The following is a 12,724-nucleotide window of genomic DNA, read 5'->3' on the forward strand; positions in this document are numbered from 1 at the left end:
TAAACGAACTTTTTAATTTATGCTTTTTTTTTTCAACAACAGATTGCACTATACATTACTACATGGCAGGGTTTATAAACTATGGCTCGGGGGGGGATATATCACTATTTTTATGTACTTGCTACACGTAGGGTCACACACTTGCCCATCAGTTTTATGACAGGTGATACCTCCTAAGTGAAACAATTTTAATTTAATTTTTTTTTAATCTCTGTAAACCCCATAAAAAGCAAAAAAAAATTTATCATGATCATGCCAATGAATAAAAATATTATTTCTATGGGTTGCATGTGCCTTACTGCCAGACGAGGGGCAGAGACAGGACTGTACCGAGGTGAGCAGGGATAGTCAGACACGGTCACAGCCTCAGCGCCGCCGGAGCAGCACCGGGAGATTTTTTTTTTGTTTTTTTGGGGGGGGATGGGGGGATGTCTGAGAGACCTCAGCTTTCCCCAGCGAAATGTGTGACTAAAACCCGCTTCTCCTTCGGCTCCACTTTTCGGTTTGCAGGCAGGCAGAGGGAAGGATGATCCGGGCAGAGCCACCCCCGCCGCCTCCCGTGGGTCCCGGGAAGTCCGCCGGGCTCATGGGGAGTGGGATTGGGGAGGGGGAGGGAGGCCGAATTCGGGGGTTTGCTTCCTCATGATCGAGCGATTGGGTGCTCTGCTGCTGGCTTTCCACGCACAGGGGAAAGGGAGGGACAGACAGACAGAAAAGATAGGTAAATAGATAGATAGATAAATAGATATAGATAGATAGATAGATATGGAGAGATATAGATAAATAGATATGGATAGATATAGTTACATAGGACACAGATAAAAGTCAGGCATTTATACACACACTAGTCTTAATCTCTCTCAAGGATAGCTAATCAAAGTATCAAATCCAGTCAATTAAAATGTTCATATTTCTGTCGGGAGGGAAAAAAAAAATAAAATCTCTCTTCCTGGCAGTCTCCTCTCACAGACAGCAGCCAGTTAAATAGTGCTGCTCTTCAGTAGAAGGCATGGTGGCAAAACCGTGTGCCAGAAGCTTGGCCTGAACTACAGAGGCAGGTCAGGCGAGAAATAACGCCAGGAGATCACTGGAATGAAGGAAGGGGGAAAAAAAAAAGTTTTCAAGAGCTGAGTAAGGACACACGTTTTTCGTTTCGAGAGAGGAAAACCGAGTGAAACCCGCTGTTGGGAAAAATTCCAGGCAGAGTCGTGTGTCAGCATCCTCCAGGGTTACCCCCCCCCTTTATTTTCTTATATATTTTTTTTTTTTAATAAAATAAAATAAATAAATCTGGCCCAGGATGATGTTTTCCTCCTCCTTGTAATTTACCAGTGCTCGAAAACGACTGGTCAAAATGTCAAGAACAGTTTCACGAAAAGGTTAGAGTGTTTTTTAAGTCAGTTTTGTTAAATGTGGTAAAGGTGAAACAGGTTGCAAAGAGTTGTTTCAGGCAGAATGACAATAACCAACATACGAAGCAGAAAAACACTCATAAATGAGGGCTCCAATCAATGGGAAAACTTATAGCTCCCTAATGAAGTTTCTTGTGAAAAGGAGGGCGACACAAAGCCACCGAGACATGAATCATTCATGGGAAATATAAAAGATAAAAGATATCTGACAATGAGCAGAACCTTGTATAGAGTGTCTAAAACAAGTTTCCCCTTCTTATTTTCTGCTTCCCCCCACCTCACCCCCCCACACCCCAGTGTTCCCTGCCCGCCCCATAGAGTTAACATTGACCAGTGCACGTCCTGCCCCACTTCAAAGTAATTGAGCCCAGAACGGAAGGCTTGGCGCTCGGACAATCTTCATGGCGTGTTAAGATTTCTATGGCAATTGGCAAGCAAGACGTTCCCAGCTGAATCTGGCTGAAAGGAAAAGCCACTTATTGACACCGAGTTGGCCATCATCAAAGACTTCATCTCTTCCTCGGCGGAGCGCGGGCCGCGCAAAAAAAAAAAAAAAAAAAAAAAGAGGAAAAAAAAAGAGAAAAAAAAAAGGGAAAAAAAAAGCCTCAGCGTTTAAATCACCCCCACCTTTTGTAGTCGGGGCCGGGGGACGCCCCGCCACGCACTGCCGCGGGCCCTCGGCCCTTCAGAAGCGAGGGGGAGGTTGGGAAGGGGGGCTGAGAAATTTCGGGAGTGTGGGAAATGGCATTGGGTGGGGGGGCGCTGGGGTGGGATGGATAAGCGGGGGAGGGCTCGGCGGAAAGCAGTCCCCCCAAGGGTACTGCTTTGCTTTTCAGGGCGGGTGGGTGGTGGAGAACCAACGATTTTCAGGTTTGGGGGGTTTTTTTGTGGGTTGTTTTTTTTTTGTTTTGTTTTGTTTTTGTTTTTTTTTTGTTTTTTTCCCGTGTCTTTGGTGCTGCTGGAAGTGTCGCCGGGGAGTTGTGAAGCGCTGGGAAGGACGGACTCACAGCCCCTCACCCACCCACCCTCCCCCCCCCCCTCAGGAAAAAAAATATTTCCAGGTAGAGCAGAGCAGGAGGGGTCAGAGAGCGTGTGGCACACACAGACGCACGGACACAGGGACCCACGGACACCCAACCCCCTGCGCGGGGGGTGGGGGGGGCGGGGGGGCTGCCCCGCTCCCACCCCCTCCCCACCCGCGTTCACCCCCCCTACCCCCCCAGCCCGCGCAAGTGCCTAATCAGGCAGGGAGAAGTTCAAAGACAGGTTCTTTGAAATTCAAACGGCTGCTTTTATGGTACATCAGCACGGAGCGTTAGGATTGCTATGGCAATGGGCGCCGCAAAAGCAAGGCGCATCGAAAGCAGCCCACCTCGATTCGAGACACTCTATTAAGATACAGTTGCGCTGACCTTTAGTTTCATGCCGTGTTAGCGCAGTCAATTTTCACTTCATCAGGACGCCTCATATTTTTTTTTTTTTGTTGGCCTCTCTCCCAGCACCCCCCCTCTTTTTCAGCCCCCCCCCAAACTTCTGCAGATAAACAAACAAACAAGGTGGGGGGGGAAGAAGCTCCAGCTCTTCCCCTCCTCTGCCTCCCCTCTTTTTTTTTTTTTTTTCTTTTCCCCACCTAAGCACTTTTATTTGCAGAGCGATTGTTCTTTGTTTATTTAATACAAGTACTGGGTGAATGGTGAAAAATAAACACGATGAAAAATAACCAAACAGATGATTCCGCCAAGTGAAAAAGCCCGGACTTAATAAAAGTGCGAAGCAGTCACCGCTGAATGAGAAACCCTTTGAAGTGGAACTTATTATAGGAAGAATACTTTTTGGTTTCCCTAACGACGCTGCTGAATTGAAAGGGCTCGCCTTTGTCAACGATTTGTTCTCCTTTGCCGGGATGCCCGCAGAAATTACGGAGAGGGGCTGCCTCGCCGCGCAGCCTGCAAATCAGTAACTTCCCAGCTCAGACTCGCAGACGCCGCTCTCCTGAGGACAAAAAGAAGTCAGGAGGAAAACACCCCAACCTTTCACTCAGACTCTTCTTTTGGGGGGCGGGATCGGGGGGGTTTGGGACGATGTGGTGTATCCCCCACCCCCCCCCCTCCGGCAGCAAGCCCAGCCGTAGACACCCGGGGTGAGACCGCTCCTCCGCTCGGGCCAGGCTGGGGGCAGGGGGAGCGGGGGCGGGGGGTGTCCCGGCAGCCCCACGTCTCTCTTTCCCCCGCTCCCCTCTTCTTCTTCTTCTTTTTTTTTTTTTTTTTTTTCTTCCCCTCCCCTCCTCTGCCAAGTGATTTTCCCAGGCGGAGACATATTTAATAAGGGTCGTTTATTACGAAGGCGCTTTGAAGGGTCGCCCCTGAAGCCCTGCGTCCATTAAAAACATGGAGGTGACATTTAAACCTCGTTTTAAAGGAGCTCTGGGGTAGTTCAATGAAAGGCAACTCGTTTGTCTTATGAGCTTGGAAACAACCTCCCTTCTTCTCCTTTTGACCACATGGCATAACTCAAAAACAATAGTTCAAAAGTAAAATGGCATCGTGGTGTTCAGCCTCAGACAGGCACCCATCTAGCAGGAGAGAAAAGGGATAGTCCATAACACAATGTGCTTTTTGTGTCCGGCTCTGTCACAAGGATTTCGTTGTTTGCTTTAGAGGCTGCGCCTGTTATACTTTCTTGAAAGTGCTTGTGTTAAACAAGAGTTATAAGTCATCCAAAACAACAAACATTTTGATTTTCTTTGCCTAAAGGGTTTTCCCTGGCCATGGGCACCGTGAAAAAATAATGTACTTGCTGAGAAAGGAGCACCAGTAGCAGCATTACAAGCACAGTGCATTAAATATTGAATGACACGAGGGGGGAAAGAAAAAAAAAAAGGGAAAAAAAAAGAGCTTGTCGAGGGGCACTCAGCCTTAAAGTCTTTCTTCAACTTTGTCTTCTGTGCCTGTCGGACTATTTAAGATGGTGTTAATTAAGGGCTGCATCTGATTCCACTAGCCCCCAGCTTTGTCTCTCCGCAGCGCTCTCCCGTCAACAGCCCCCTCCCAGCCCCGAGCCTTCCCCACACGTCGCTTCAGCCCCGCATGTGTCACTTCTCATTTCCAGGCTGAAGAGAAACCCGCACCGTGCGCTAAGGGCGGCGGGGAGACGGTCACCGAGCGTGGGGCTGTCGGTCGGGCCGGGAGGGGACGGCGGGGCAGGGGCAGGCGCAGGAAGAGGAGGAGGAGGGTGCAGCGGGGCCAGGGCTGGAGCCGGGAGGGGGCACGGTGCCGGAGTGAAAGCCTGTTTGCACATTGCCAACAGCCTGTTTGGCAAACAAGAGGCGGGCGAGCTTCATTTGTTTCAAATTAATCGTTTTCTACCAAAAAAAAAAAAAAAAAAAAAAAGGAAAAAAAAAGGAAAAAAAAAAAACCCCAAACACCACACAACCTAGCTCTCCCTAAAATCCCGCAAGGGAACAGGAGGAGCCATCTCGGGCCAGATGGCCCCGCGGCCGCCCCGTGTGCCAGCCCACGCGTGCCTGCGTGGGGAGCCGTGGCGCGTGCCTGTGCACCTTCCCGGCTCTACCCCGGCCGCACGCAGGCAGCTGTCGGCTCTTGCTTTTCCGGACACCCTTCCCACCCCCCCCGAAATGCACCCTGCCCCGTGCCGGCCCCCTCAAGTGTGCACTCTCCGCCCCCCCCCTCCCCCCCCCGCCGGCAGAGCCCCCGGCAGCCACGGGGCGGGGAGGAAACAAGACACAGGCTTGAAGACAACCAGCGTGGCACCTCGCCCCCCGTTTATCTTTCCTTATCGTGGGGCTCGCTGCTCCCTCCTCGACGGGGAGGGCGGAGGCACCTCGCATTTTGGGGACAGGCCGTTCCCCGGCCTCGTCCCTGCGCCGCTCGGTCCGGGTGTCCCGGCCATCGGGGGCCCTGCCCGACCCCCAGGGGGGTGGCTCACTCCCTCCCTCCCCGAAAGTGCTGGAGGCCGAGAAGGGGCTTTGCTCCTGGCGGGGCATCGCCTCCCCGCCTCAGCAAATACCAACAGCGGGGGGAGGAAATAGGGAGGCGGGTCCACTTTCTCCCCCGACTCATTTGCAACCCTCCACGGGCATCGGGCGTTAAAGGGAAGGGGTCGCAGCGGGCTCCTGTGGCAGGTGGAGGGGCGTGGGATAACCCCCTTCCCCCAGGGGTCAGCGGGGACCCACCGCCCCCAAAGTGCGCTCAGAGCTGGGATTGGGTTAGGGCCTCCCCTAAATGGGGGGTGGGGAGAGGGGCCTTAGCTCTACCCTGCCCGAGATGGGGTAGAGCCAAGCGTGGGGCTGGGAAATCCAATAGCCGGATTTTCTTTTTTTTTAATATTTTTTTTTTTTAATGTCTGTGGTCCCCCTCTCCTCCTCCTCCTTCTTTCAGGCGGCGAGCCCGTCCAAAGCGCTCCGAATGGCCTTTCAAACAAGAAAACCCTTCAAGGAAAAATGGGCACGCATCCCCTTCCAGGCACCTCGCCAAAAATCTCCCAAGCACCCTACCTGGCATCCTAGCTTCAGTTTCTTCCAGAAGTGCGTGTGTCTGTGTGTGTGGAGTGTGCGGGGGGGGGGGGGGGTGGTGGTTGGGGGGGTCGGGGCCGAAGAAAGGCGGGGGTGGGGGGGGGGGGGGGGTGGAATTACAGCCGCCCCGTCGTGGCAGACACAAGTTCAGAGCTCCACTTCCCCCCTTCTTTAATTAGGCTGGGGAGAGCCGTGGAGGCGCCTGGTTGAGGTGCAGGCGAGGCGGCCGGGCCGAGCGAGTGAGTACCCAGCGCAGCCCCGACGGGACGGGGATGGACGCCCGGGGAGGGAAAAGGGGGGCGCGCCGCGCCTAGGGGAGCTCCGAGCTGGAGGAAGAGGGGTTGAGATGGGGGGGTGAGCATCCCGGACAGAGGATACGGGGGAGGAGGGGTGAGGGTGGGCCGTGAAGAGGCGGGGGGAGTCGCCTCCTCAAACTTGCGGTGCGGGGCGCCGGGTGAGTTTTGGGGAGGCCGGTGCTGCAAAAAGAAAAAAAAAAAAAAAAAAGTCAGCCCGAACCAACTGTGACTTCACCTATTAGCCCCGATGTCTTTCCGAGGAGATCGGCGGAGTTAAACACCCCACAATGGGCGCTCTGGGGCGCCTCCGGCCTGACCTCTACCCGGTTTTAATAGTTTCATAGGAACTTCATTAAATCAATTACTTAGTGAGCACATCATCATTTATTTGTAATTAGCACTGAAGAGCTTGATTTTTGCAGCAGCCCGCAGCCCGGTTCCCAGCGGGGTTGGCCATGTACTACAAGCACTTTTGTTTGCCGTGTGTGTTGACTCGTGGTATTATTCGGCCGCCACAATAAAAGTGTAATCTTCACGTCTTAATCTACCGTTCAAGGAGGGGGGGGAAAGGAAAACAAACACGGCGTGGACCAGGCGCCGGTTCCCCGTGTGTGTGTGTGCGTCCCCCTCCCTCCCCGCCCCGTCTCAACTTCCAACCCCGAAACAGCGGAGGAGCGCTGACCGGGCGGCTGCCGGGAGGGGTGGGGGGTGGAGGGGTAAAGGGGAAGGGGGGACAGAGTGGAAATGGGTCATCCGCAGCTGGGACAAAAGGGAGCGGCTGGGTGGCTTGAAGGGCGAGGGGAGAAGGGCTGCAGCTGCGCGAATGGGCTGCGGCAGGGCGTGGGTGGGCGGGCGTGTTGTGCGTGGGTGTGTGTTGAGGGGAGGGGGAAGCAGCGAAAGTCGGCCCTGCAGGAGGAGGGGGCAGCAAGGAGGTTTTCGTTTCGGGGCGGGAAAGGGATGGGTAGGGGGCAGGGAAAGACGCCACGGACGTGGGGTGAACGCGACCGCCGTGGGGGTGGGAGAGGAACGACATTCCCGGCCCCCTCATCCCAACCAGCCACGTCTTCTCTCATCTCCCCGCCGCCAGTGCCTCGCCACCCACGGGGTGGCAGCTCCACGCGTGGGGCGCCCCACGGCTGCCCCCAGGCGACGGCCCCAGCCCCTTTCTCCCAACGCAGAGTCCGGCCGCAGCCGCATGAGCTGCGGTGGGTGAGGGGAGTGGGGCTTTGCAGCAAGCCCCCGGGCTCGCCCGCCCCATGCGTGGCCGGTCGCGAGTGGGCAGCGCGAGGGAGGGGGGGTGCACCCGCGGCCGTACAATCCGCCGCCACCCCAGGCAGAGCCCCTGCCAGGCCGTTCAAACACGGGTGATAAAACACGCGGGAGTGGTGTGTAGGGGAACAGAAAACACTCGGGAATAGGGCGTGCCGGGGGTTTCCGTAGGTTTCCAAATTCACACGAACAGTGAGAGGAAAAAAAAAAAAAAGAGCCGGGACTCGGAGAGAGTAGAGAAGCTTTACTTGCGCGGAGCAGCCGGGACGCGGCGCGGCTTTTAGTCGCTTGGTGATTTTAATATTAAAGCGCTGCTAAACCGGGTCTATCGAACACATCCAGCCTCTCCCGCTCGCCTCACCCCCCCCCCAAAAAAAAAAAAAAAAAAAAGCCAAGCAGGGCGGCTTTGTCCCCAAAGTTGTGATAAAGCGAAGTTTTCCCGTACCGGGGAGGTGGCGAGCGAGGTGTTTTTGGGGGAGTGGGGCTCTGTTCCTCGTGTCTTCCACCCTCCAGCTTAGGCTGGCAGCCAGGAGAGCGGTGCCCGGCTCTGCCCCGGTACGGTCGGCCAAATCTGGAGTGCCTCACCCCCCACGGGACAGTTCCATCCACGGGCGGGGGCCACGCGGGGCGGCGGAGCCGGGATGTTTTGCAGGGTGCTATTTTTGGGGTGTGGGAATGGGAACGGTGGAAGTGAGGAGGGGAGGAGTGGGGAGAAGACTGCGCTGGGTGGAAGATGAGGGAGCCAGCCCACTGGATCCCACGAGTGACACGAATTGCTCGTGGGTGGCGGGAGAAGGAAAGAAAGACCCCACAGCATGCACCCCACCACCCCCCAACCCAGAGGCTGAATTTAAAGGGAGGTGGGCACCTGCCTCTGACCGTGGGGTTTTATGGAACTGGGGTTAGGGGGCAGGTGCCCTCCCACATCTGACCCTTTCGTCTTTAATCGGGAGAAGGAAAGCAGCCCCCTGTGGGAAATGGGTGAGGAAAGGAAGCCTGACAAACCTGGTCAGCTCTCCCAATGTGGAAGGGGCTCCTTGCACACCCACCGCCACCAACCTGGAGGGCAGACAGTGTTTGAAGGTTGGGGCCGTGCTACCAAATCTTTTACAGCAGCTGTTTAATGTTCCCCTACCCCGTCATTAAACACGAGCGGGAGTAAATGAAAACGGCAAAGGAAAATGAAATAAAAGCCCTCTTTTCATTCTGCTAAGAGACAACACCTAATTAAGGAATATTTGAATCCCACAAAAATGCAGACTCTCCACGGTGACATAAAACTTCTCTCTTAAAACCATAACCAAACACAAACCAAGCCAATCCAGCCCAGGCTGGGGTGCAGCTGCTGTCCCAGCCCTGGCTTTGCTGAGGGCCAGGGCAGACCAAGGGCTCGCTGCCTCGGCTCTACCCTAGACTGGATCCCCTTGCAGGGGGTTTCCTTTCGGCTTTAGTGTCCTGATTTCTTGTAGGGCAGGGAGGCAGGCTGGGCCCTGAGCAGCTTTTCAGGTTCCAAGCTTGGTGGTGGTGAGCCGCTGCCATCAACAGCCGTGCCCAGGAATGCCTAACTGGGGGGGACAGCCCTGGGATCTTTTATTCCCCTCTCCTCTAGCACAGAAAACACCAGTCTCCCTTGAAACTGTCCGTCATGCGATCACTGGGAACCTTGGGTTTTTTTTTTAATGCTGTGCCATCACTTGACCGAGAGCTCAGTGCAATCTGCCCAGGGTTTTACCAGATTCTTCCTCCCTGTCCTCATTTGCTTCATCCGGACTTCACATTTCCCTTCTCCAGTTGGCAACATTCGTATGCCTGACGCATTGGCCATTTGGCGCATGCCGCAGAGGTGGGAGAAACATAATCTGGGACTGAGCTTAATCTGCCCCCCCTCATCGCTGGGAGCCTACCTGTGGGGTCAGACCCTTGCGGGGGACACCAGGGACCTTCCCAGGGGTACAAGCCTGCCAGGCAATGCTTGGCGGTGAAGCTTTGGGCTGGGCGGGGGCAATCCCGCACCAGGCTGCTCGAAACAGTGGGGAACTGGAAGACCTTAAGCCCGAACACACACACGGTACGGGCACAAAGCTCTTCCAGCGAGGCAGGGAGGCGAACAGCCCCAGCTCGCCAAGACGTTCATGAGCCGGTGGGCTAAGGATTTAGCAGCGATTTATAGCCATGTAAATGAAGCTATATGAGTTGTTTTGTAAGCCACTGTAAAGCGCGAAGTTTATCCGCCCCTCAGCTGCTCCGGTTCTGCTTTGTGTCCACCATTTCTGCAACTGCAACTGAAAACCCGCTGCGCACAGACAACACCCGCACGTACGCACACCTGGCTCTCAGCCCTCCCCTCCACGTAGACACTGACCTCATCCAAATACCCTCAGATCATGCTTATTAGGAGAGCAAAATCCACAGGGATTTTTTCCAGGATGTGGGGGAAAGAAGAACCAACCTTGAAAGGAAGGCAACGCTGCCGGCGTTCAGCCGCCTTCTCCCTTGAGTCCTCCAAGGACACAACCAACCCCTTGTCACCGCACAGAGCCTGGGACGCAGGGTGACGGCAAGGTTCCCCTTTAATGGGAGATGTGGCTTTATCTGGATGGCCTGTTTGGTAGTGTTTGCTTTCTATTGTGTTTGCTTTTTATTGTTTTGCCACTTCAGAAGCAGAGTCCCAAGTTTGCTAGGAGTTAAGGTGTTGCTCCCTCCCTTTCTTAGTTGCCCTTTTGTTGAGGAATGAAGAATTTTACTATGCCCATTTATTGGATCTAAATCAAATTAAGAGAGGGATATGGGTGGAACATTTAATAAAAAAAAAAAAAAATTACTCTGGGCTTCAGAAAAGATGGGGCCAGATCAAGCTTTCCTGCCCAGGGATAGCCCCTCTTACTTGCTGCCCTGCCAAAAGTATCACCTACAGCTTCCCCTCTCCCCAGAGGACCTGTGGGTCTGACAAGCTGGCAGGGACAGGGATGGGGAGGAACACGTACGTGTCCCATCCTCTGGCTGGGCAGGGTCAGAGCCAGGCCAGAGGAGGGGCTGGAAAGGCTCATGCTGAAACGCCAGAAATGTGGAAAGAGCCCGTGCTGGTCCCCAGGCAGCCCCTGTGACCTGCCTAGGGGAGAGGGACGTGCTCCTTCTGTATCTGGCCTTCTGTCTGCTCCTTTGAGGAGGGCCACCTTCGCCTCCCGAGAAAAAGACCCCACCTCTACCCTTGCACCGCTGCGGCAGTGCCCACGCTCCGACATGGCGTGATGCCTTCCAGCCTGGAATCCCCCACACCGACACCGAGCTTCCGACTCACGGAGGGCAACGAGTATGGTTTGCTGGGCTGGCACGGGGCTCTGGTGTTCCCCAGCGACAAAAGGGACAGATACATGGGCTGCCGGTGACACAGAGGCGCAGGCTTGTCCATGGCTGCCAGCTTGGGAGCGAATGTAGATCAGCGCTGGCAGAGGGTGATTGACTAATGGCTGGGTAATTCGGGGGGCGGGGGGAGAGGGGGGTGCGATTGATGTGTTATGCCAGCTTCAGCGTACCTGATCCAGAAAACCAGGGATTATATCAAAATGGCAGCTTACAACCATGCCTAAATAAAGGTGCTTGCTTTTACAAGCGCGGTGAACTCAGCCATTTCCTAATGCTGGCTCTAGATTTGCTTTCTGTATTTGCATCTGTGGCTCGTCTGAGCTCTGCACATCAGGGAATTTTAAAAGAATAATTCGTATTTTCTTCCTTGTTTCTGAATGAACCAGGCTCCTGCAGAAAAAATAGCAGGGGGGAATATATTTCTGTTCAGGGATATAGCATTCTAGTCAAGGCATTTGGAGACTAAAAGCGTAAACATATAAAGCTGCGAAGAGATAATACACAGGGAAATGATTTTTAAAACAGAGTGGTAAAACCAGGATTACACTTTTCCAGAAGCAATTTGGAGACTACGTGGCGGTAAGAATTGCCACGGCAAGTGTGAAACTTGGATATACATACATAGATGCTATAGGGATCCTTCACCCTCCATTTAAAACAAATCATTAAGGTCACAATATTACGGCATGCAAATATTAAGGTGTGCATACATGCACACTCACATATGTGGACACATATGTGCACACACACGTTTTCATAACTAACGCTGCGTGATTATTCTTTTGATTTTGGAAGGTTTTGAAATTTTGAAGTGCTCTGATAATATACACCCACCTGTAAGGTCTCAACCCTTAGAGTGGGTGGCAACCAGTTTATTTCTCGGCGATGCCGGTGTCAATAATTTATTTAAATGACCGGAGGGGACATGCTATGCATTAATGATTACTTACGTGCTCTGCACATATTCAGATTTTGACTCCTGAGACCGTGCAGGTTTAGTTTGCTAAGGATGCTGCTGCCTCTCCAGCAGCTGTTATTAACTGCGGCAGCATTAAAGCTGCCGGCGGGGTGATGGGAGAGTATCTCCCATAGCAGAGAAGGGCCAGAAATGAACTGTATACTAAACTTCAGTAAAGCTGAGATACATTCAGGGCATTATCTTGCAGTCAAAAATTAGTTAAACCTCAAGTCTGCCTTTGAGTGCAGAAATTATAAGGGAATCTGCTACATTATTATAGGTTATAAACGCACATTTCTGTCATGGTCCCTTTGCTGCTGGCCAGCCATCTCCTCTGCCACCAGCAGTGGGTTTTGAAAGGACCGTTAGGGAAATGTGGGACTAAAGAGGAACCAGGGATGCCACGGGGTTGGCCTGCTTCGGGACTGACTCTCTCTGCATAGTATGGGAGGGAACGCCAGGCTCATGGCATCCTCAGCTCTGAGGAGGCCAGGGAAGCACAAACAGAATTACTAACAACATCTCCCTCCATGACAAACTTGTTTCCCTCGTAAGAGGTGAAGTGACTCTTCAAAGCACAAAGGGAAGAGGATAACTGGCAGGTGAGGCTCTGCTTATGCGTGCAGAGATTTTCTCCCCCCTCTTCTCAACTTCCCCAAGGTCTGTTTTTTGTGTTTGTGGCTACCTTTGAAAGGCAATAATGAGGTAGGAAATGTTCACACCCCTCCTGATGTCAAAGGGATTCAGAGCAGGATTGATGCTGGATGACTGGAAAGTCCAAATCAAGAGTGGTATTTGGGGGTAGTGTAGACCAAAGTGAGGTTTTTTTTGGCTGTACGCATGCGGATCACTTGATTGATGTATGTGCCTACACGGACACCAACCGAAAGTAGAG

The 12,724-nt window shown here is 53.4% G+C and overlaps 1 long non-coding RNA gene across 1 annotated transcript in view; it reads left to right on the plus strand.

The window, feature by feature from the left end:
- The first annotated feature begins 6,088 nt into the window (after nucleotides 1-6,088).
- LOC147602327 (uncharacterized) overlaps nucleotides 6,089-12,724 on the plus strand; it is a 121,084-nt gene continuing 114,448 nt past the window's right edge. The window contains exon 1 of the long non-coding RNA XR_015261482.1: nucleotides 6,089-6,182. This is a non-coding gene — a long non-coding RNA (uncharacterized LOC147602327). The remainder of the gene's footprint in view (nucleotides 6,183-12,724) is intronic.

The sequence above is a fragment of the Chlamydotis macqueenii genome, chromosome 1 (assembly GCF_036417535.1).
Source record: "Chlamydotis macqueenii isolate bChlMac1 chromosome 1, bChlMac1.mat, whole genome shotgun sequence".
In the NCBI taxonomy this organism is placed as follows: domain Eukaryota; kingdom Metazoa; phylum Chordata; class Aves; order Otidiformes; family Otididae; genus Chlamydotis; species Chlamydotis macqueenii.